This window comes from Sinocyclocheilus rhinocerous, unplaced genomic scaffold, assembly GCF_001515625.1.
Source record: "Sinocyclocheilus rhinocerous isolate Xijiao unplaced genomic scaffold, SAMN03320098_v1.1 scaffold207, whole genome shotgun sequence".
Taxonomy (NCBI): domain Eukaryota; kingdom Metazoa; phylum Chordata; class Actinopteri; order Cypriniformes; family Cyprinidae; genus Sinocyclocheilus; species Sinocyclocheilus rhinocerous.
This window is the reverse complement of record NW_015648658.1, coordinates 29636-52080: the sequence shown is the minus strand read 5'-3', so window position 1 is coordinate 52080 and position 22445 is coordinate 29636. Positions and strand designations below refer to the sequence as shown.

Sequence of the window (22445 nt, the reverse complement as noted above, 5' to 3'; positions counted from 1 at the left end):
AGCACTTATTGTTTGTCATTTCTCCGATCACAAATGCAGACATGGTTTTATGTTTATGCGGCACGATGCAACGCAACGCGTAAAAGGACAGTATAAGTCATTATAATCCGTAATTATGTCCCCGGTGGATGCAACAAATGTCTCGTTTATAATGGGTTTTAATGTTTTTGACGAAAATAAGGTGTTTTTTGAACCTTAAACTGCATAAACACATTTCATTACACCAAATACACAAAATAATGTTCTTTTTAGCAACGTCATATGACCCCTTTAACAAAAGATGAAACATGTTTATTTTTAAATGATTAATCATTTTAGTACTGTGTTGGGTCACCAAATTGTAGGCTGAGATAAATTGCTTTACAGGAATATTCAAATCACTTTGAAGGTGATGCAGTAGATTGAACATATTTTTTTTTTTGTCTTTGCATAAAAGAAATGATGCAGAAGTAACAATGTTATCTTCTGCCAAACTTCACTGAAAAAAAAAAAGTGTAGAAACAATTTTCACTCAGAAATAAGTAGTACATTTCATAATTAATTGTAAAGTAACACATTGAATTAAACATGAAATTCAAGACGAACGTCTGTAAAAGTATCTTCCTTTTTTATTTCAATAATCTTTATTTTTTACAACTTCGGACAAAAAAAAACAAAACTATTTTTATAGTTATACTTAAGGCTTAAATATCCTATATTATTATTCTTTTGATTTTGTTTTTGTCATTGGAGTATTTTATCTCCTGAACATGAATAGTATTAAAGGGGTCCTATTATGCTCTTTTACAAAGTCTTGATTTTGTTTTGGGGGTGTACTAGAACAGACTCTCATACTAGGTTGTTCGAAAAACACATTATTTTCCACATATTTTACATTATTACTACACCTCTCTCCCCGGTCTGGCATGAACTTGGCGCCTGGTCGGGAAATGTCATGCCCCTTACCATAGCCGCCTGCGAGCTTCAGTGTAAATATTGCATCAATATCAAATAAATTAAAGCGCGATTTAAACCCGGATGATTGTAACCACTCTTAAGTTTGTCTGCTTTGGGAAAGCTAGCGTGTCTCCGACATAGTGATAACACTCATTGCCTTCTCTAGTGCAGCTCAACCAGGTCTCGTCCCATTCGTCGATATTTGTGATATCACAAATCCTGGAAAATATGCGTTGTAGTCCAAACGAGTCGTTCGTTGTAGTTTTTGAAAAGTGATTTCTGTTAAATAAAATATCTCCTTTTGAAGTGGACTTTGAGCTTTGTAACTTCGCTGATCTTTTTTATGCTCAAACAGCAACATTACAGACTAACTAAAGTTGAAAAAGTGAAAAAGCATAATAGGACCCCTTTAAGAATACACTCTTAAAACTAAAAGTGCTTAAAAGGTTCTTCACAGCGATGCCATGGAAGAACCATTTTTGGTTCCACAAAGAACCATTCAGTCAAAGATTCTTTAAAGAACCATCTCTTTCTTACCTTTTTATAATCTGAAGAACCGTCTTTCGCCACAAAGAACCTTTTGTGAAACAGAAAGGTTCTTCAGATGTTAAAGCTAACCATTTAGACAAAAAAAGTTCTTCTATGGCATCACTGTGAAGCAACTTTATTTTTAAGTGTGTACACAAAATGAAGTACTGTTTAAAAAAGTCAAATTTGTGGGTTAATGAAAACAATGCCTTAAAAGTTTATCATCCAAAAATAGTTTTTTTTTGCACAATAAAAAAAAAAACACAGTTGACCAATGTGCTGTACAATGTTCTAAAAATACTACCCAGCAAACAACAACAGATAACAAAGGAAATCACAAGTCATAGGCTATAGTGAAGAGATATGTATTTGACTTTGATTTAAAAATATGTAATGTTGGTGCAGTTTTAATTTGGATTGGTAAAGTGTTCCAAAGTTTAGGTGCAGCTATGGCAAAAGCTTGATTACATCTGGGTGTTAATTTTGACTTTGGAACAGTTAACAAACTCTGGTTGACAGACCTAAGAGTTCTCACTGGATGGTGTACACACAACAAGTTAGACAAGTAAGAGGGAGTGAGGCCATTTAAACATTTAAAAACAAGCAGAAGCACTTTAAATTCTAAAGTGGACTGGGAGCCAATGTAAAGACTTCAACACGGGAGTAATATCTTGGTATTTGCGAACACCAATTAAGAGTCTTGCAGCCGTGTTTCGGACATATTGTAATCTGGGTAATGAAGAATTGTTTATTCCCAGAGACAGGAGATTACAATCATCAATTCTAGAAGAAATAAAAGCATGAATTGTAGTTTCAAAGTGCTTAAAAGAAAGTCTTAAGTCAGTGCTCTTAGTTCGTAAAAACTTGATTTGACAACTAAATGTATTTGCCTGTCAAATTTAAGTGCACTATCAAATAAGAGGCCCAAGTTTTTTTGTTTTTGTTTTTTACAAATTATTTCACTGAAGATAAAACACCAGAATTTAAATGAGAAATGTTTGGGACTTTAGAAGAGCCAAACACAATGATCTCTTTTTTTTTTTTAACTTTCATTTAGATTTAAAATAAAATAAAATAAAGACCTCCAGGCTTTGACATCAGAAAGCAGGCACAAATGGAGTCTAAGCCGTTTTTGTGAAAACTGTCAGATATGAACCACTTCTGTGGCATGGTTATGCTTGATTTTGTTATTTTGGAGCTTGACCGTTTCAATTCTTAGTCACTTCAAAAATTAACCCTTGGTGTTTCACTGAAAGAAAGGCATACATGTTAGAACGGCATGGAATAATTACAGAATCTGAGTAGAAATGTGATGCCACTGAATTTGAATACCAAATTGAATACAGCCCTTGACTTGCTTTAGATAAAAGTGTCTGCCAAACAGATAAATGTAAAATTTCGACAGCATTGACATTTTGTTATCATTAATCACTAAAATGAAATTGCAATTTACCATTATTTTTAGTAAAACTGTGTTCACTTGTTTTATTATTATTATTTTTTTTTAAATGTTTTAATTTCTGTAAACATTTTCCAGCTCCAGTCAGAGAGAAAATTGGGAGGAGAAACAGGATCATGTGACTCTGAAGTAAAGTTGAACTGATGTGTTTCTCCCAGGAACAACATTTATTCAAACATCTGCAAATGAAAGCAGAAAGAATCACAAATCACCTGGAATGAACATGAGAACATTCTACACGAGTCTGTTGTTTTTACTGGGTAAGTAATACATACAATCTGTCTCATATCTTACTGACCTACAGTCTGTTTAATAATATGTATAATATTAATAATATATTCTTGGTTAAACACCCTTGAACAATAGGCATTAATACATGATTTTAGAGACTGTACTGAAGTTTACTCAACTGGCAAAGAAAAAAAAAAAAGTGTAATTCTAACAAAATGTAGTTTTATACTTATAAGAAAAATATAAATACTGAGCATCATTCTGTGTTTCTCATTTCAAGGATTTTTCTCAGTTCAAACGAAGGCAGGAAGAGAAGGTGAGATTTTGTGAATTAAACACTATTACACCTTTTATTAGTGAGTTTGTGCTGCTGTGAAACATTTTCAAGGCTCTACAATGTAAACATTTTAAACACATGATAAAAACTCATGAACTTAAATCGCCCAGCAGGACTATCTGACTGTCCAAGTCAACAGAGAAATCACTGAAAGTTTTGCAACTGCGCAACATGATGTGAAATTAAGGCATAGTGTATACAAAATAATGCAGATTGAGTTCTGCAGATGTTGACTGATAACCATCCAGAAGTGATTACAAAATATTGAAGATCCACCCTCCTAACAACATCGCAATGACTCAAGATCATCCACTGTGAATTTATCTCATACATTTTTGAAAGAGCAGCAATGAGCAACAGTCAACGAAACTACAAAAGACAAAAAGAGCACAACATCAGAGTGAAAGATTGGGAAGAGGAGATAAGAAAAAAAAAAATATATATATATATATATATATATATAAAGGAATTGTGTGTGTGTGTGTGTGTGTGATTCTTATGTTCAACAAGGCTGCATTTATTTAATCATAATAATATCATCATATGATAATATTGTGAAATGACTTTTTCTGTGGTAATATATTGTAAAATGTAATCATTACTCCAGTCTTTAGTGTCACATGATCCTTCAGAAATCATTCTAATATGCTGATTTGCTGCTCAATAAACATTTCTGATTATTATCAATGTTGATTCTTTGTTGAACAAAGAACAGCATTTATTTGCAATAGAAATCTTTTGTTACATCATAAATGTCTTCAGTTTAATTTCGAATCAATTTATTACAAAAAAAAGTGACAAACTTGTGATTTTTTTTTACAATACTCATTATTTCAAAGCAGACGCTCATAATTTAAATTACAGTCAGAATAGAAATAAATAACTGTAAATGTAAATGCGTTTTCTCCTTTGAACATATTTCAGTGAACATAGCAGCAAACATGGGGCACAGCCAATCAATCAACATTATATTACACCTGGTATGCCCAAAACGCTCTGGATAGGTTGAACTCCACCTGTACTCATACAGACTTACAGAGTGACCCGTGGTGGAAGCTGGATCTGCTGAAGACGTACAGCGTGAACAGAGTGACCATCACTAACAGACCTGACTGCTGTGAATACAGGATAAACGGGGCAGAGATTCGGATTGGAAACAATTCTTCAGATGTTTTCAGCAACCCAGTGTGAGTGTCTCTGATATATTCTTAGGGTCAGGAAGGTTAATTTTAAAACGTATTTACAAAATTACAAAAATTTGTAATGTATTTTGTTAAAATACTCCATTTTAGTAACTTAATCTACATACTTTGGAACACTTAATGTAAGAGCCATATTAACTTTTGATGTCTTGTTTTTATGTTAAACAACTCTAAATAAAAAAATGGTGGCATGAATACATTTAAAACAAGTATAAATTAATAATGTGATGACATTAATATTTTAAATATAACATTTAATATAAAAAAATATTAAAATGATGAGGGGGGTGGGTGGGTGGTTTAAAAACATATTTAATTGTTTTTAAATATGAAATTAAACCAAACAGCACTGTGTTGCTCACAGATGCACAGCTCTTCTGCTGTGGATTTATTTGGAAGGCAGTGGTTATTTGCATTAAGTGCAAAGAGTCTTAGATGCTATTTAAGTGTAAATACCAATATTTTCTTAGCGATGTATGCTATACTAAGTGCAATAAAGATAGATTCTATTGTTTTTTTAATGTAAAAATATCAATATTTTCTTTGCAATAATTGCAATAAGTGATAGTAATTAAATTATATTAATACCTAATGCAAACAGTGGCAGATATGTGATGGCCAAAGGTGGATTCGAACTCGGGTCGACCGTGTCAAAACATATCACAGAAGTTCTACTCTTTGTCATTTTCTTGTATTGTTTGTTATTTGTATTTGCTTGGTTCATGTCTTATCGAGTTTTGGTCCTTTTGCTGTTGTAGGTAGCCCCGTAGAATACATAATTATTTTTCCTTATTACTCTCCTAATTATTTTGTAATTAGCCCCACTGGGACATGCGAGTATAGGCTCGTGCCTTGAATGCCTATGCATAAATCCGGCCCTGTCTGAAAGCTTTCTCAGGTGAGGAATGGGCCAAGATTGCAGAAGAGAAGTGACAGAAGCTTCTAAGCACTTACAGGCAGCATTTATTGGAGGTTATAAAGCATACAAGGTTCTGCACCAAATTTGACTTCTGGGGGTTAAATAAAATCTACATAAATTTTGAACATGAATGTTTAGAACCAATTTAATTTTGTTTTCATTATTCATCAACTTCACATTCCCAGAATCACTCAAATGTGTATTAATAAGCTTGTACCTTTTACTGATGCATTAGTTGAATTGTTTTCATATTTTTTTTCATTATATATACAGTATATACACACACACACACAATACGCTGCAAACGTTTTCACCTTATCCGAATCCTCACTAAATATAACAATATTTACACATTTTTACATAGTCCAAAACTTTCTTCAATTCTATACAGACATCACTGAATATAATGGAAACTTGCCATTCTGTAAATGAGTCAGATAACGAGTCAGTTCAGTGAAGGATCCGTCTGACTGATTCAAACCAGTCACTTTCATCTTTTTGAACAATTCATTTACATGACTCATAAGAGTCATTTGTTCCCAAATCAAACTACACTTAGGCAGGGGCGGATTTAGTGAATTGGGGGGCCCAGGCAAAATATATTAAAAGTAAAAGTATTGCACACATTTCCATAGATCAACCTTGAGGTTCCTTTTTTGTTGTGATGCTTGCTGCTGCACAATGGTGCCCCATAGTTCTGTCCAATGTTTCGACATTTTTCATGTACATGTTATAATGGCTTTCTTTCATGTTGTAGACCATGAAACAGCAACTGATTTACAGTTGAGATACAGGTTTTCACAAAAACAAAATAAATTATAAAATGATAAACCTCACAGCTGACCGTTTAAACCAGGGGTGAGTCAGAAGTATAAATTATTATATGCATTTAAAACGGGGTTATGTGGGTGGATTTTCGCATTGGTCTGAACAAGAACTACAGACTGGATTATTGAAAATGAACATTCATTCTCTGCCAGCAGGAGGCGCTTTTGGAACGCCAGAAATATAGAATGAGAAAAGTGTGAAAAAATATAGCCTATATTGACGAGCAAAGTCCATTGATGAGTTACCAGCGTAAACCTATGTGCAAAGGCTGTCTAATTCTAAACTTTAAAATACTTTTTATTTTAACTACAAATTTAAATAAAACTGAAAAAAAAAAAAAATGAAAAAGCAATTATACATTTGCACACCTAAGGATTAGATCAACCAAAAAAATAACTGCGTATCTGTCCTCTTCTTGGTTCCTTCTCATAAATGAGTAAGCGGCATTTGAAACAATTATAATTTTGGGGGCCCAAGGTGGTCGCCTACCTTTGCCTAATGGGTAAGTCCGCCCCTGCACTAAGGCTGTGTGTTTTTAACTAAAAAGAAGCAGATAAGAGTAATTTGTTAGTTGGTTGTTTTGTATGTTTATTGCAATACAAAGACTTTCACAGTATTACTTCACGGTACACTGCCTTTTTATTCCATCATATTCAATGCAGACTGTGAGTCAAATTCACAGATCAGGTAAATCTAGTAGTTTCTTTTTCTGTGGCAAAAGAAACACGGTGCAGAAAACACTGGTTTACATACCTGATACCTGATACCTGGTTTACATGACTGATGTTCAAACGACTGATGTTATTCGCGTCACACAAGCAAATCCCTCAGAGCAGGTTTACCTCCACCTACAATCAAATACAACACTAAGCATTGTTCCAGAAAATAAATAAACAAATAAATAAAACCACATTCTCTCCGTAGAACAAACAAAAATTGATACCCCTTTTTCTGAAGCGTCACACAGGCAAGAAGGATAAAAACAGAAAAAAAAACATTGTCTATGTGTAATAAAAATGCTTCATTGTCATGACAAATAATGCACACTTGCTTAGTTGCAAAATAATAAATAAATAAATAAAAATAGTGCACAACATCATGTATGTTACATAAGTTGGAGGAAATATCAAATTATAAAAATATACATTGTGTTGTAAAAGTAAGAGTTATTCGTGAAAAACATTTAGGGATAAGAAAATACAAGTGAAGGGTCATACTAATAATGAGCAACAAAAACACAGGAGCGACTCACCCTTTCGTCTTTCTCCAGATGTGCTGAAGTTTCTACTATTCCAGCAGGAGCTACCTACAGCTACTCGTGTCGTGGGATGGAGGGACGTTACGTTACTGTGAATATTCCTGGAACTTCAAAGTATATTACTCTCTGTGAAGTGGTAGTCTATGTGATTTTTCCAGGTAATTCTACTTAACAGAACAGCATGCAATTTCCCCATTCAGGTAGACAGGACTTTGTCTTGAATGGATAAAATAGCTGCTCAAAGGCACTACAAACACACAAACACACCCAAGTGACAATATATTCCTTGAAAGAGACTTTGTCAAGACTTGACCAGTTCAGACAGATCTGATAGAAATGCATTCCTAGATTGAAGTAAACCTCCTGAAACACTTTCAAATATAAAATATGCTGATTAAAACCATTTCTTAGTGCTATGATGTTTTCCAGGTAATTTGGCAACAGGAAGAACCGTCACACAGTCGTCAACCTATGGCCTCTGGTCTGCTGAACAAGCCATTGATTTCAATCCAGGTTTCATACAACCATCATCATCATGTTCCTCAACCGATATTCAGACTAACCCATGGTGGAGAGTGGATCTGCGTTATATTTACAGAGTAAGTAGAGTCGTCATCACAAACAGACTAGACTGCTGTCCAGAACGAATAAACGGAGCGGAGATTCGCATCGGAAACTCTTTGGAGAACAACGGCAACAACAATCCCATGTGAGACCCTCTTTCAGTGGCTTAATATCCATAAATAATCCCTGAAATCACATATGAAGAAAGACTATAAATCTAAATGAGGTTTTCTCCGTCTCTCTTTAGATGTGCTGTGATTTCTAGCATTCCAGCTGGTGTTTCCTCCACCTACACATGTAACGGTATGGAGGGTCAATACATGAATCTGTTCATTCCTGGAGATTCAAAGTATCTTACGCTGTGTGAGGTGGAGGTCTATGGAGAAGGTGTGATCAAACAAGCAGATTTAGTGTTTTGGGAAACTATTAACAGCTTCACAATAGTTGAAATTTGGCTATTTATGTTTTTTCGAAAATGTGAAACTTGTTGCATGCTCTCAGCTTTCAATAATTTACTATATAAAATGCATTTGTGTTGGACACTAAACCGTGTCCATCCTTATTGCAAGGGAACCTGCATTTAGTATCATCTACTGTGCAGTTTTGTTGATAATTTTTGAGGATCATTACACAACCTTTCACTGCATCCGTTTAATCTTAAGTGACAGATGCATTTGGACCAAATTGCTGTAGATATTGTGGTCACAATGCATTTTATGTTTTTATTATTTGCGTTTAGCATTTTCTTTTCCTTTCTCTGTATGTTCATGCTCATGTGCCCTTTTAGATCCTTTTTTCCAAGAAGACTCCTGTGAAGATGAAACTGAAGTCCAGTTCATGTCTGTCTGAACCTCCAGCTCCTGTCACAGGTGAGAGAGGGAAACATACAGACATCTGAAACCAAATCACATTGATAGCAGTTTTAAGAGATCTGCTTATTTCAGCTTCAATCTGCTTTGGTGGAACGAGGGTTTTCTGACATGACACTGCAGTGGTCTCAACCACCCGAAAAGGATGTGACGGGGAAGGAAGCTGTGCCAAGTGAATGTGTTCATACAAACACTGGAAAACAGAGAAGGAATGTTGACTTTGGTTTAAAATTATACAAATAAATATGCATATAGTATAAATAAAATTGAAAAACTGTTTTATGCCATGTTTGCAATGTCATTGTCTTATTTAAAGAGCAGATCATATGTTTGTTTGTTTTTTTAAGTGTCCTAATATTGTGTTGGAGTCCGCTACAACAGGTTTAAATGCATCTAAGGTCAGAAAACATTGTAATTTCCCCAGAATATACATTTATACATAGAGTCATTTGTCCATGATTTCAAAATGGTTCGTTCGAGCAGTTCTGAGCGAAATGTCTGTAAACCCCTCCCTTCCATAAGCCTACTTTGCTATGGTTGGTCAGCTGGCCAAGCCTGTTGTGATTGGCACAGAGAGGAGTACTTGAGCAAGTTAGCGAGCGCTACCATCTGTGTTGCGAAGTCCGCGGTTGTTTTTGATGTTGCTGGTTGAAGCGAGCCCAATAATGTCATATTTAGCCCCTTGAATGTGAATTTACCAGGGGAACCCCAACAAAAAGTGTGTATTTTAGACCCTGGAACATGATTTTTAATGGGGGCCCCCTTGAAACGCGATTGGACTAGTTTTTAGTAGCAATTGGGTGGGTTTTGTTGTGACAACCTTGTAACCCTAGCATGCACCTTTACATGAAACAATAATATAGTGTTCCAATCTGTTCTTAAAATAATGACATAAAAACATTTTGTTTAACACTTATGCAAGTGAATCGTGCACACAGCAAACGTTAGCTGCTAAACTGTAAACACTTAACAAAACCATAATGGTAGATATGTCAGCCGAGTGCTAACGTGATTAACTAATCTCATATCAAATAAAATGTGTCTACTGTAATATCTGAAGAATGATATAAGGCGCTCTGTGTCTTAACTTTTAATCAGAATGCAGAACAGCTGTATCTCAGTCACATCAGCTTATCTAACTCGCTCCTCTCTCTAGACTCGCTCGTCTTTTACGCCCTGCATTAATGCTATAACTGCAGGTGCAGCAAAATAAACAGCAATTTTACAATGATTGTAAAGTCTGTGCGCTACACTACATTCTTTATTATTAAATGAAGTAATTAGAACAATGACAGTCTACATTGATCGACACATTCTTAGGAAATAGTGGGTTCACAGCGAATTATCAGAACTATTTCAATAAAACAGTAATACCGTGGTTTACCTGGTAACCTAAAGCTGCACTAGGTATACAAAAGCCAAGATTAGAGAAGCAGTCCTCGGTAAAATGACGAGCAAAATAAAAGGTTTGAATTGTATTGTATCGTTGAACACAGAGTCTTCTCCACATGATGTAAACACACTGGCTAGCAGAAGTGTTTGTGGGCAGGTCAGAGTGTTCGTATTTTGCGGGCAGGCGGGGATTATGCAAATGTGTTACCCAGTGATGTAGATCGGTAACAGGCAAAAGATTCGAAAATATGACGACTCGTTAAGGTGATTCTGAGTCGACTCTTTCTTTTGAGAGACAATATCTTTATTTATCATGCACTTTTTTGATTAACATCTTTGCAGACTGTTTACATTGAAGGATAGCTACGTTACAAACTGCAAAAGAGATATTTTTTCGAAAACCCATGACATGCTCTTTAAAGCTCACTGTGCCGTAAGAAAGAGATGATCATGGGGAAACCTAAACTCTCTCTACCTTTGATATTTGTCATTTATGAGCTCAAATTTTCTCTGTTCCTCCTTGTTGATCACAATAAAGTTGTATGTGAAAATTGAAACTACTGATTCCTGAAGTTTATTTTTGAGACATGCAAACTGATTTCTGTAATTTCTTTGAAGCCATTTGTATTATATAAAGTGCACTTGACAATGAGAAGGTAGTGTTGAGTGCAATTTTTTAACTTTTCATAGTAGTTTAGTAAGATGTTTTTAAAATGTATTTCAGTTAACATCATATTTTTATTTCAATTACCGTAATAAAAACTTTTTTTTAAGTTAACAATACTTACCTGTGTAGAGGATATTTAGGAATTTACTTTAATACATTTTCTTCTTTTTCAGCTATTGCGTAGTCGTTAGTATTAAGAAAAAGGACAAAAAAGCCATATAAAATGGTGCAGACATTAATTTTGGTAGTCGTAATTTAGTGATGGTCGTAAAAGAACAATATTGCGAAGATGGAAGAAACAGGACTTAACAAGCTGGCTGATATGGGGTTCAAAACATAGTGTAGAATCAAATAGTATGTCAAGATTATGTATAATGGGGGAAGGATGAACTATAACTCTGTCAATATGGAAATAGAATAGAAAAGTCAAGATGAGAGGAGACAGAGGATTTTGGGCCAGCTAACAGAATCTCTGTTTTTTTTTCAGTATTCATTTTTAAGAAATTTTGAGCCATTCATACTTTAAGATCATGTAGGCAAGATGTTAAAGAAGAGGGAGGAAAATATGGCTGGGCTCTGCGGTAAAATAGATTTGCGGAAGCATAACTGTGGAAATTAAGACCTAAGGAATTACGACTGCTCACTCGACCACAGAGAACGTAAATATCACTTATCCAAATCTCTCCCAGAGACCTTGGCATTGTTAAATATTATCAGTATATGATGTTTCTAATTTACATTAGATATTCTATAGCTGATTGCAGTTTATACCAAATATTTAATGTATTTGTTTGATGCATAATAGAGTTCTTCACCTTATTTCTTTCAGAGTTGCAACAGTTTATCTTTCCAGATAATGTAGCTCTGACATTGCAACACCCAACATAATCACTTGCATTTTATGCATCTTATGCACTTTATTCCTATTTCATTTATGGTATTCATTTAGTAGTTGTTGATTACTCTTTTCTATCTTTTGTTAATAAAATATATTTTATTACACTTGTGTCTTCCTTGTGTTGATAGAAAAAGAGGTTCTACAAGTTAGAGATCCCACCAATCTTTATTATGTGATGTATTCATAACCACACATTAAGTGACACGTGATCCAAATATCTTAACGTCATTGGAGTATCCATCACTACACTATTTCACCTCCCTAGGTTGGCGAAAGCAAAATTCATTACATTTCTAATCACTAGATGTCAGCAGCAGCATCTTTACTGATGCTATTTTACATACAAGCAAGTTTAATTTTTAATGATAAAATGTTACATGGTACACTGTAAAATATGATATGATAAATAAGTAATTTAAACTGACAGAGTGTGTCTGCCTCCTGAACAATGTTAGGTAGGTTAATCCAGGACTGGATTGGATTATTTTTCTTTTTTTTTTTTTGCTAGGAAATTCATTTTCTCAGTCCTGTCCTTATGAACCTGGTTAATTTTGACTCACTGTAAATAACCCAAATATTTATCTATGGTTAAGAAAGAAGTTATTCAAACATTAAATCTATTACATCCTTACATGTGTGTAGTTCCCCTTCTAGGGAGCTCCACGCTGCGCCCCCTAGGGGGCACATTGGGGAATGCAGCCTGCATGACTGGTGTCTGAAGCACGTGTGAAACAACGGCAATCTATTGGTCCACCTGGCCCATGACATCATAGGCAGGGTGCCCGGAAGTATAAAAGGGCACCTGCTGAATACGTCATCCTCTTTGCTGTCTTCAGGAGCCATCTGTTTGGAGTGCGTGTGATAGACCAAGGTGGGTGAGCGTTGTAGAAAGTGTGTGCCTCCGTACCCGAGGTTTCTGACACTTGAGGACACACACGATCTATGCGTCATGTGTCTTGGTCAGGAGCTTGTGCGTTTACTGCTCGAGGGCTCTGAACGCGCTCATTGTGAGTGTCTCCAATGAGAAGCTCCTTTCGTGTTTGTCCCACTTCTCAAGTGATAAGTGATAAGCGTTTGTGTCTCGCGGTTCGGGTCACGCTGTTGCCAAGGCACGGCGAGGACTCGGATCGCGGGATTCGCGGCTTAGGACACATGAACTATGTGTTGTGTGTCTTGGCCAGGAGCTTGTGCGTTCAGTGCTTGAGGGCTCCGAGCGCGCTCATTGTGAGTGTTATCAATGAGAAGCTCCGTTCGCGTTTGTCACTCTTCTCGAGTGATGAGTGACAATCGTTAGTGTTTCGCGGTTCGGGTCCCGCTGCTGCTGAGGCATGGCGAAGCCTCAGATTGCGGGGTTGAGATGCTCTTTGGGTTATCAATCCCGTGTATAGCGCCTGAGTCGAACAGTGCCTGTTATGACGCTGAAGTGTGAGCATGGAGTCATTTCAGCCTGATCCTGTGAGATCGTGGGCAGAGCTATATTCAGCTCGGCCGTGCCTCTCTAATATGCATGTTATTGTGTGTTGAGAGCCTAGCTGTGAGTGAATATATTTTTACACTCTGTGGAGAATTGCTTGCGAGCATTCTTCCCAGGGTGTTTCAGCACCTAGAGTGGTTATGGGGAATGTTCCTTTCTGTATTAAGCCAGATGGGTTTAGGAGTGGGCTGCCTTAAGTGGGCGGTCACTCTGAATCCCGCTTAGTAAGTTTGGGCTGAGTACACTGATCCCCCTCTTCAGGGTTTTAAGTGAGCAGTCTCTGCTCAGAGTGTAGCTGTCTGTGGATGGTTATGCTCCAGCTCAAGCTTACTTTAATCTGGAATATGGCGGTCTGAGGGCAGCTATGTTTAGCCTGGCTTGGGTTCCCCTTGGCACAAGCTCTCTCAAGTAAGCGCTGACGTCTCTGTCCTGTCTTCAGCCTTATCTGAGGGAACTGCTATTTGAGGATAGCTGTGTCCAGCCCTCTAGTGTTTTTGTCCACGGCTTACATCAGGCTTTGATCTCGGACTGATGATGTTTATGTGTTCGCTCCTAGCGAATCATTTACTGATGACCCGGATCTCCCTCTTGTGAGCCCCTGGTCAATGACACGGTGCTTCGCTAGCCTACTGTGGGACTGACACGGATTGGGGGCCTCCTTAGTATAGCCATCTGACGGTGGTTATATTACAGCCATTGTTATGGCAGGATGGGCTTACTTGAATACAGCTATCCGAGGCTAGCTGTGTCTTACTGGCAGTTGCGGTGAGCCCTCTCCTGGAGTGATCCCCTTTCCTAGAGCCTAGCTATCTGAGGATAGCTATGTGATAGCTCAGTGATTGCTCCCCTGTCTAGGGTTTTAAGTAGTGGTCTCTTGAGCCCTTGCCTAGACAGCGCTATCTCCTCTGTTAGGGTTGTAAGTAGATAACCCATTCTCTGTGGTCTGGCCAGCTTTGCAGGATGGTTTTGCCTGGCTATCTAGGCTATAGATGTGTTCTAGCTCAGCAGCTATTTCTCCTTACTGGGATTTAAGTAGCTATCTTTAAGCTCCTCTAGAGACTTCCTAGTTTAATCTCTTCAGTGATCTTGTGTATCCAGGCTTATATGGCTCACATAGCATAGCTATCTGAGGATAGTTGTGCTCTTAACTTGGGTGGATTGTTCCCCTTGATCTAATGGGGTTCCCTATTTCTGCCAAGTTGTTTGAGCGGCCCGTGACGCAGTGGCATGGCCCCTTTCTGAGGAAAGGCTTGGTGTACGTCTGTCGCTTCCTTGGTGCTCCCCCACCAGGTGGACAGGCATGCGCCTCAGCACGGCGTGCTTGGATTTCATTCCCCAATGTGCCCCCTAGGGGGCGCAGCGTGGAGTTCCCTAGAAGGGGAACGTCTCGGGTTACGTATGTAACCATGGTTCCCCAAGAGGGAACGAGACGCCGCGCCCCCTTGCCATGCCTTCGGCCTGCCTGTTTACATCTCCTTCAGACAGCAAAGTGGATGACGTATTCAGCAGGTGCCCTTTTATACTGCCGGGCACCCTGCCTATGACGTCATGTGCCAGGTGGACCAATAGATTGCCGTTGTTTCACACGTGCTTCAGACGTGCTGCAGGCTGCATTTCCCAATGTGGAAGTGGCAATGCAGTGTCTCGTTCCCTCTCGGGGGAACCATGGTAGATAAATGCCAATATGACAGTATTTTATATCCCTCATCTGTTTCGGAGTCTGTAGATGTGCTGTTATTCCTGCTATTCCAGCATGTGTAGGTGGAGGGACTTATGTGAATTTGATAATTACTGGAGACATGAAGACACTCACTCTGTTTGAGGTAGGGGTGGAACACTAACTGTGTTCATGCGTTCATGACCTCAAGGTTAGATTATTGCAATGCTTTATTGGGTGGTTGTTCTGCACGCTTAATAAACAAACTCCAGCTGGTCCAAAATGCAGCAGCTAGAGTTCTTACTAGAACCAGGAAGTATGACCATATTAGCCCGGTTCTGTCAACACTGCACTGGCTCCCTGTTAAACATCATATAGATTTTAAAATATTGCTTATTACTTATAAAGCCCTGACTGGTTTAGCACCTCAGTATTTGAATGAGCTCTTATTGCATTATAGTCCTCCATGTCCGCTGCGTTCTCAAAACTCTAGCAATTTGATAATATCTAAAATATGAAAATCAACTGCGTGACCCATCTCTTTAACCTGGCTTACACATAACACACTAACACATTTCTAATATTTAAATCCGTTAAAGGATTTTCAGGTTGCATTAATTAGGACAACCGGATCCGGGAACAATTCCCATAATACCCGATGTACTTGCTACATCGTTAGAATAATGGCATCTATGCTAATATTAGTCTGTTTCTTTCTTATTCTGAGGTCATCGTAGCCACCAGATCCAGTCTGTATCCAGACCAGATGGACACTGCAGTCATCCGGATCCAGTATGTATCCAGTACAGATGGTGGATCAGCACCTAGAGAGGACCTCTACAGCCCTGAATGTCAGCGGAGATCAGGACAACTAGATGAGCTCCAGAGACAGATCCCCAGTGAAGACCTTGTTTCCTAGATGGCATCCGACGGACTAGACCACAGGAACCAGTTGAGTCCTCTGCACAATGTGACTTTGCTGCAGCCTGGAACTGAACTGCTGGTTTTGTCTGGCCAGAGGAGAACTGGCCCCCCGACTGAGCCTAGTTTCTCCCAAAGTTTTTTTCTTCATTCTGTCACAGATGGAGTTTTGGTTCCTTGCCGCTGTCGCCTCTGGCTTGCTTAGTTGGTGACACTTAATTTCCAGAGATATCGTCGACTTGATTGCACAGATACTATTTAAACTATGTAAGGCATTACTAATCAATTTTCAGTAATATTTTATTCGGTAAATGTTCAGTAACGCTTGCGTTACAACACACTTTTAACCCAAAATGTAATTGTTCAAAGAAAAGAAAAAAAAACAGAAAGACCGCGAGACATTAACAAATCAAAAATGCCGCAAGTAAGTTCTATTTCCTGTTCGTGGTCAGTCAATAGCTGTGTGTGGTGTCCAAGTTTGTAAATAAATACTAAATGACAGCTTCTGATATATTTGTTAGCGATTAATTTCATTCATCTCCCTCTCGCTGGTAGAACTTTGTATTGTGTGACGTAGTCCGGTGAAGGTGTATTTAGGGCGGGTTTTACAGGAGTGCCGCAAGGCTACTGGCCCGATAGTGGAAACGTGGCATGATTTCGGCCTCTAGCTGTGCTCGAGGTCCGAGACAGACTTGGATCGTTTGTGATTCTGGCTGTCATCCTTTCTTGCATTGTCTTGAGCCTTCACTTATACGCCAATTATAAGCTATATTGTTAGTAGCCTGGATAGCCAACAGTCATTATGCTACACCATATCACCCTCTACTGGATGTAAAATGCTCTGCAGTACATTTTGTCATTTTAGAATGTTAAGTTCTACTTCTGTAGTTATTTTGGTGAAAGTAACTCAAAAGTAATACAGGAGTCATGTAAAGCATTACAATTCTGAGACAGTAATATTGCAAGGTAAGGAATTACTTTTAAATAACAGTAACAAGTAATCTATAATGTATTACAGTTTGGAAGTAACTTGCACAAAACTGGTCATTTTGCATTATTGACACACTATTTTCCTAATTAATGCTGTACAGTTGCTTTGACACAATCTGTATTGTTAAAAGCGCTATATAAATAAAGGCGACTTGACTTGACTTGACTAAGCTTGGCCACCCCACTCACAAATGCAGTTTTTGTCTCTTTTTTTAATTGACAAGAAATGCGTTTATCAAAACACGGAACTGCCGTATCTCTTTATGACCACAACATGCATGTCAACTTCACCTCAGCTCCAGGCGCTAGTCAAACGAGTGCAGAAAGGGTACAGGTGACAAGGAGCTTCAGTAGAACAACAGTGAACTACGGTCTGATGAGATTGTTAGGCTATATGTCAGTAAAAACAAACGTTCCTGTCCTGTCAGCCGCACTCTTCAATTATACGTGAATATGAGGTGCACGATATGTCCTGTTTTAACTCCAGAGCTGATTTGACCCCAACATTCTTATACAAGAGAGATAAAGACAGAATATGTAGTCTACAAAAATGTCAGATCACTGCACAGTAGCGGTGGCCAGTGATAAAATCGCCCTGTACAAATATGACAACAGGCACACGCTACTCTGAAATAGGTCTACAGTGCATCCTTATGGCTGTGTGAGAACTGCAGTAATCGTCTACCAAAAGCATTATTCACTCCAGGGGCCCGTTTCAGAAAGGAGGTTAAGTGAGTATGTTAACCCTGAAATGAGGGAAACTCTGGGTTTTCCGTTTCAGAATGGGAGGTTTGTCAAACCTGGAAAAGCAGTGTAAGTCAAGCCCGTTTCTGAGAGAGAGGTAACTTATACTAAGAGTCAGTTACCATGGTAACTTACTCTGTGAACCTAACCTGGTCGGGAGCAGGATTTCTTCAGCAAACCCAGAGTTTCTTAAAGTCTTCTCCCCCTTTTTAAAGCATAAGCAATGTTTAAACACCTCATTCATTCATTAATGCTGCAAAAATGCTATTCTTACTGAGTATTTTTTATCTTATTTCAAGTACAAATATCTAAAAATTCTTATGTTAAGATGTAATTTATCTAGATGAAAAATTATATAAGGTATTTAATCTTATTTCTTGGGGGAAACAAGTGCATTTAAGTGCATTTTACGTAAACCATGTAAAATTGTTCGCCATAGGGTAAGAAAAATAATCTTAATGCAAACGGAAACAAGCATATTTTTAATTTCTACCCCACTGGCAGATAATTAGCAAAAAAAGAAAAAAATGCACTTAAATTATTTCCCCCCCCCATGGAAACAAGACTAAATACCTTATGTTTTTTATGTAGAAAATGCATCTTTATTTAAGAATATTTTGATATTTTGACTGGAAACAAGAAGACAAAAATTCTAAGTAAGAAAACTTTTTTTTTTTTTTTTTGCAGTGCAGGTATTCATTCATTGCGCATATTTTCATCATGCAGACACGGTCAAAATGACAAAAATGGCATCTCCTTCAATACAGGATCCCGTAGACGAGGAGGCTGCATAAATTCATAGGGAGTTTTTTTATTTATTTTTTTTGCCATATTCACATGCATATTTATTTGAGCGGTAGCATTTTAAATGGTAGTTTTCTTTAAAACATCGGCGATGCAGAGCACATTATAAGGCCACTGTATGCAGACTGATAAGGAAAGTGTACGTCGCTCTCACGCTCTTTCTGAGAATTTGTTCCTTGGCACTTCAAAGAGGAGTTTCACTGGACTGTAGGTCAGTGTTGTAGAAATCTGTTTAAATGAGGCTAATCTGATATGTTCACTTGATAACATCTTGCTACTTCCTCTGGAAGTAACCCAATAATTAGAATTTCCTTCAGGATTTCCAGTGTGGTTGGATGCATTGATGACACACATATTCCCATCATATGGCACACATATGACACACATATTCTCAGCTGTCGACTGAGTACAAGTCAGGTGTTAATTTCATTACTCTAATTAAGAATTGTAACAGGTTAGATTAGAGAATATTTAATTAGCCTATGTAAGAAGAGTGTTAAACTATGTGGAAAAAGCTGTTGTGCATTGAAATAGACACAATGATATTTAATGTATGTCAAATGTTAGTAAAGTCATGTAGCCTACAACCATGAAACTTTTATGCTTAAAGTTTTACCTTGATTGAATTTTGTTTTTATAATTATTTTTTTAGATGCTGCTACATTAATTTTTTTTTTTTTTACCATGGGATACCATGAAAATGAATATTAGTTCAAAAATTGACCGTTTTTACCTCTGATATTATAACAGTGATTAAGAATTAAAGTTATTTATTGACTCAGAAGTATGCAGACATCTTTTTGTCGGTGCTGTTGCCATGGAGAATCATAATTTCTGAGCTCCGTTGATCATGATTTCTCATAGTTGTGGTGCACGCGATGAACTCAGAGTCAACATACTCAGAGTGGATTGAACTAACTCTGTTCAGCTGTTCTGAATCCGAAAACTCAGAGTTTCCCTTCTCAGGGTAAGTCAACTCAAGAGTTGGTTAAACCTCCTTACTGAAACGGGCCCCTGGGGCCTGTAGCATGAAGCCGAATTAGCTGGCTAGCCAGGTAAGTTTCAGTTTAGTTAGCACCAATCCTGGGTTTTAGGTACCATGAAAGTGGCTTGGCTTTTAGCTGTGTTCATTGCCATAGTAACTTACGCTCCACAGCTAACCTGCTCCGGGGCAGGTTATGTTCTGAGTTAAAGATCTCAAACTGAAATTGGACCAATCAGATGTGAGCAAAGTGACACATGTCTGACACAAAAAAGTCACTCCCCAAGTTTATCTTGCTCCAAATTAAAGGTCACTAGTACTAAAAAAATGTCTGGCTTTAATTATAATTACTTGGATTAATAATAATATAAATCATATAATTATATAAATCATATAAAATAACTCTATTACACACAAGCAATTTAATTTAACAGTTATTATAAATCATTAAGTTGATGATCAGCATCATGGTACCAACAAAGCCGGATTGGAGTGCTTTGGTTTTGTCAACTCGAAACTAATCCTGTAACTCTGAATTTGTTCATCTACCATCATGGTACATGCCCCAGGTCTACATACATCTGTGTTTTCTGTTGTAATTTTTCTAGATTTCATTTTAATTGTTTATTAAACTTTGATAGTAAAAAAAGTGTAATCATCTGAGTTCACAGAACCTTTATAAGTAAACAATGTATTACAATGTAAAGAAATAATAGTGTCCTATGAAATGTTTAATATTTTTCTGTTGTTTTTATTTTTTCTGGATTCAGTTGTTTTAGTGTAAAACTAGCCATTTAATTCATTCTTTAAAATGTAATCAAATTACATTTCAATATTTCCTTTCATTTTTTGGCAAACAAAGTGCTGCAAAACACAGGTTTATGGTTTAAATTAAGACATGGATGGAAAGATGGATGAAAAGTTGCTGTGATGTGCAGACACTGAAAACACCACGAACAACAAACTGTCGCTCATTCACACTCAGAATGCCGAACTTCATGCTAAACAGCAGTGATTTTGAACTTTAATATTCACAGACACTAATCAGTTAAGTTAAGTGTACTTTTGATTTATTCATCCAAAATTTGCCAAATGACATTCCACATAATACTGTAAATTAATTTTTAAGACTGGATTCCACTATTCCATCCGTGTTTTCTGCATGGCAGAAATCATAGGGCCCTATATTATTTACACATTCACAATAAATTAATAGTTGACATAAAATTAAAGTTTGCTGAAAATGTGCTCACCCACAGCCCTTGAGTTTGTAGATGAGTTGCTGTAGATGAGTTTGTTTCTTCATAAGATTTGGAGAAATGTAGCATGTCGCTTGGTTACCAATGGATCCTCTGCAGTGAATAGGTGCTGTCAGAATTAGAATCCAAACAGCTGATTAAAAAAATCACAATAATCCACAAGTAAGCTTCCGTCCAAAATACAAGTTCATGTTTGGGCTCTCATTCTGACGTGTAAGGGTGGTTTCCCTACAGTGGTTCAGGCTGTAAGATTGCCGAAGGACTAAAGAAACGTTATCAACGCGATGGTATAAAACTGTACATTTCTTGTCTATTACCACCCACTGCCACTTATACCAACGACGGAAATAAGCACATTTAGAATAGGCAAGGCAAGTTTATTTATATAGCACATTTCGTACACAAATGGTAATTCAAAGTGCTTTACATAAAAGTAAAATAATCATAAAATCATAATCACAAGAATAAAACAAGCACTGCACAGACTCGGGCTCCAAATGATGTCATTTACTCAAGATGGCAGCGGCCATACTGAGATGCTTTAGCTTCACTTTTCTATAGTGGAAGGAAGTGGAGAAACGTCATCCATCTTTTTTAACAGTCTATGATACAGACCCACAGGCCAAGACTGGGTAGCAAGAACCCCCCTATGTGGATGTACGCTGTGGAGGAGGAAAAAGAAAAGAGAAAGAAAATAAATGGAGGAGGAGAAGTGGAGGTGGAAGGATGCCAGAAGAATTGTCACTGGGGCGGAGCAGCAACTGCTGCTTATATACGTTTGCAGCGATGATTGACTGGAACTTCACTTAAATTCAGGCTCCTAGACAAAGTACACAATTCCATTACTTGAGAGAAAGTACAGATACTGCTGATCAAATATTACTCCATTACAAGTGAAAGTTGTAAAGACAGATTTTACTTAAGTAAAAGGGTAACACTTTAGAATAATGGTCCGTTGTTAACAAGTAACTATGCAGGAAGTAATAGGTAGTACTACATTAACACTTAACTTAATACTATTAACTAATAGAGAAGCAAGATTAACTAAGCTGTAAGTAGTAGCAAATTTAGGACAAAGGTAATTCCTTATTAGATATTTGATAATTACTAAAAAAAATATCCTCATTGAGAACTACTTGCGAACTAGCTAATGTATTTTTCACTTTAAAGCTAAAGTGCTACTAAAGAACTACTAGTGATCTGGACCATTATTTTAAAGTGAAAAACACGTTAACCCCTCAGTAATTACTCACAAGTAAATTAATAAGTTATTTAACATATTTTATATCTGACACATACTGTACAGTCATACATTTGTGTGAAGCACTAGTGATATTTCACCAGTAGGTGGTTTGGAGTGGGATACATTGATACATATTGAACTGACACGAAGCAGGGATCATAACTGTGAACTATTTCAATCATGAGCTTGTCAGCATCACTTCTTAATTATTAAAATTTTTAAGTGAATTTGTATTATTATTCTATGTTTAAGTTTGAACATCCATCCTTTGGTAAGAGTAGTA

At 37.2% G+C, this 22445-nt stretch overlaps 1 pseudogene; it reads left to right on the top strand.

Annotated features, from left to right (window-relative positions):
* Positions 1 to 3140: 3140 nt before the first annotated feature.
* Positions 3141 to 22445, top strand: part of LOC107710176 (uncharacterized) — a 29360-nt pseudogene continuing 10055 nt past the window's right edge.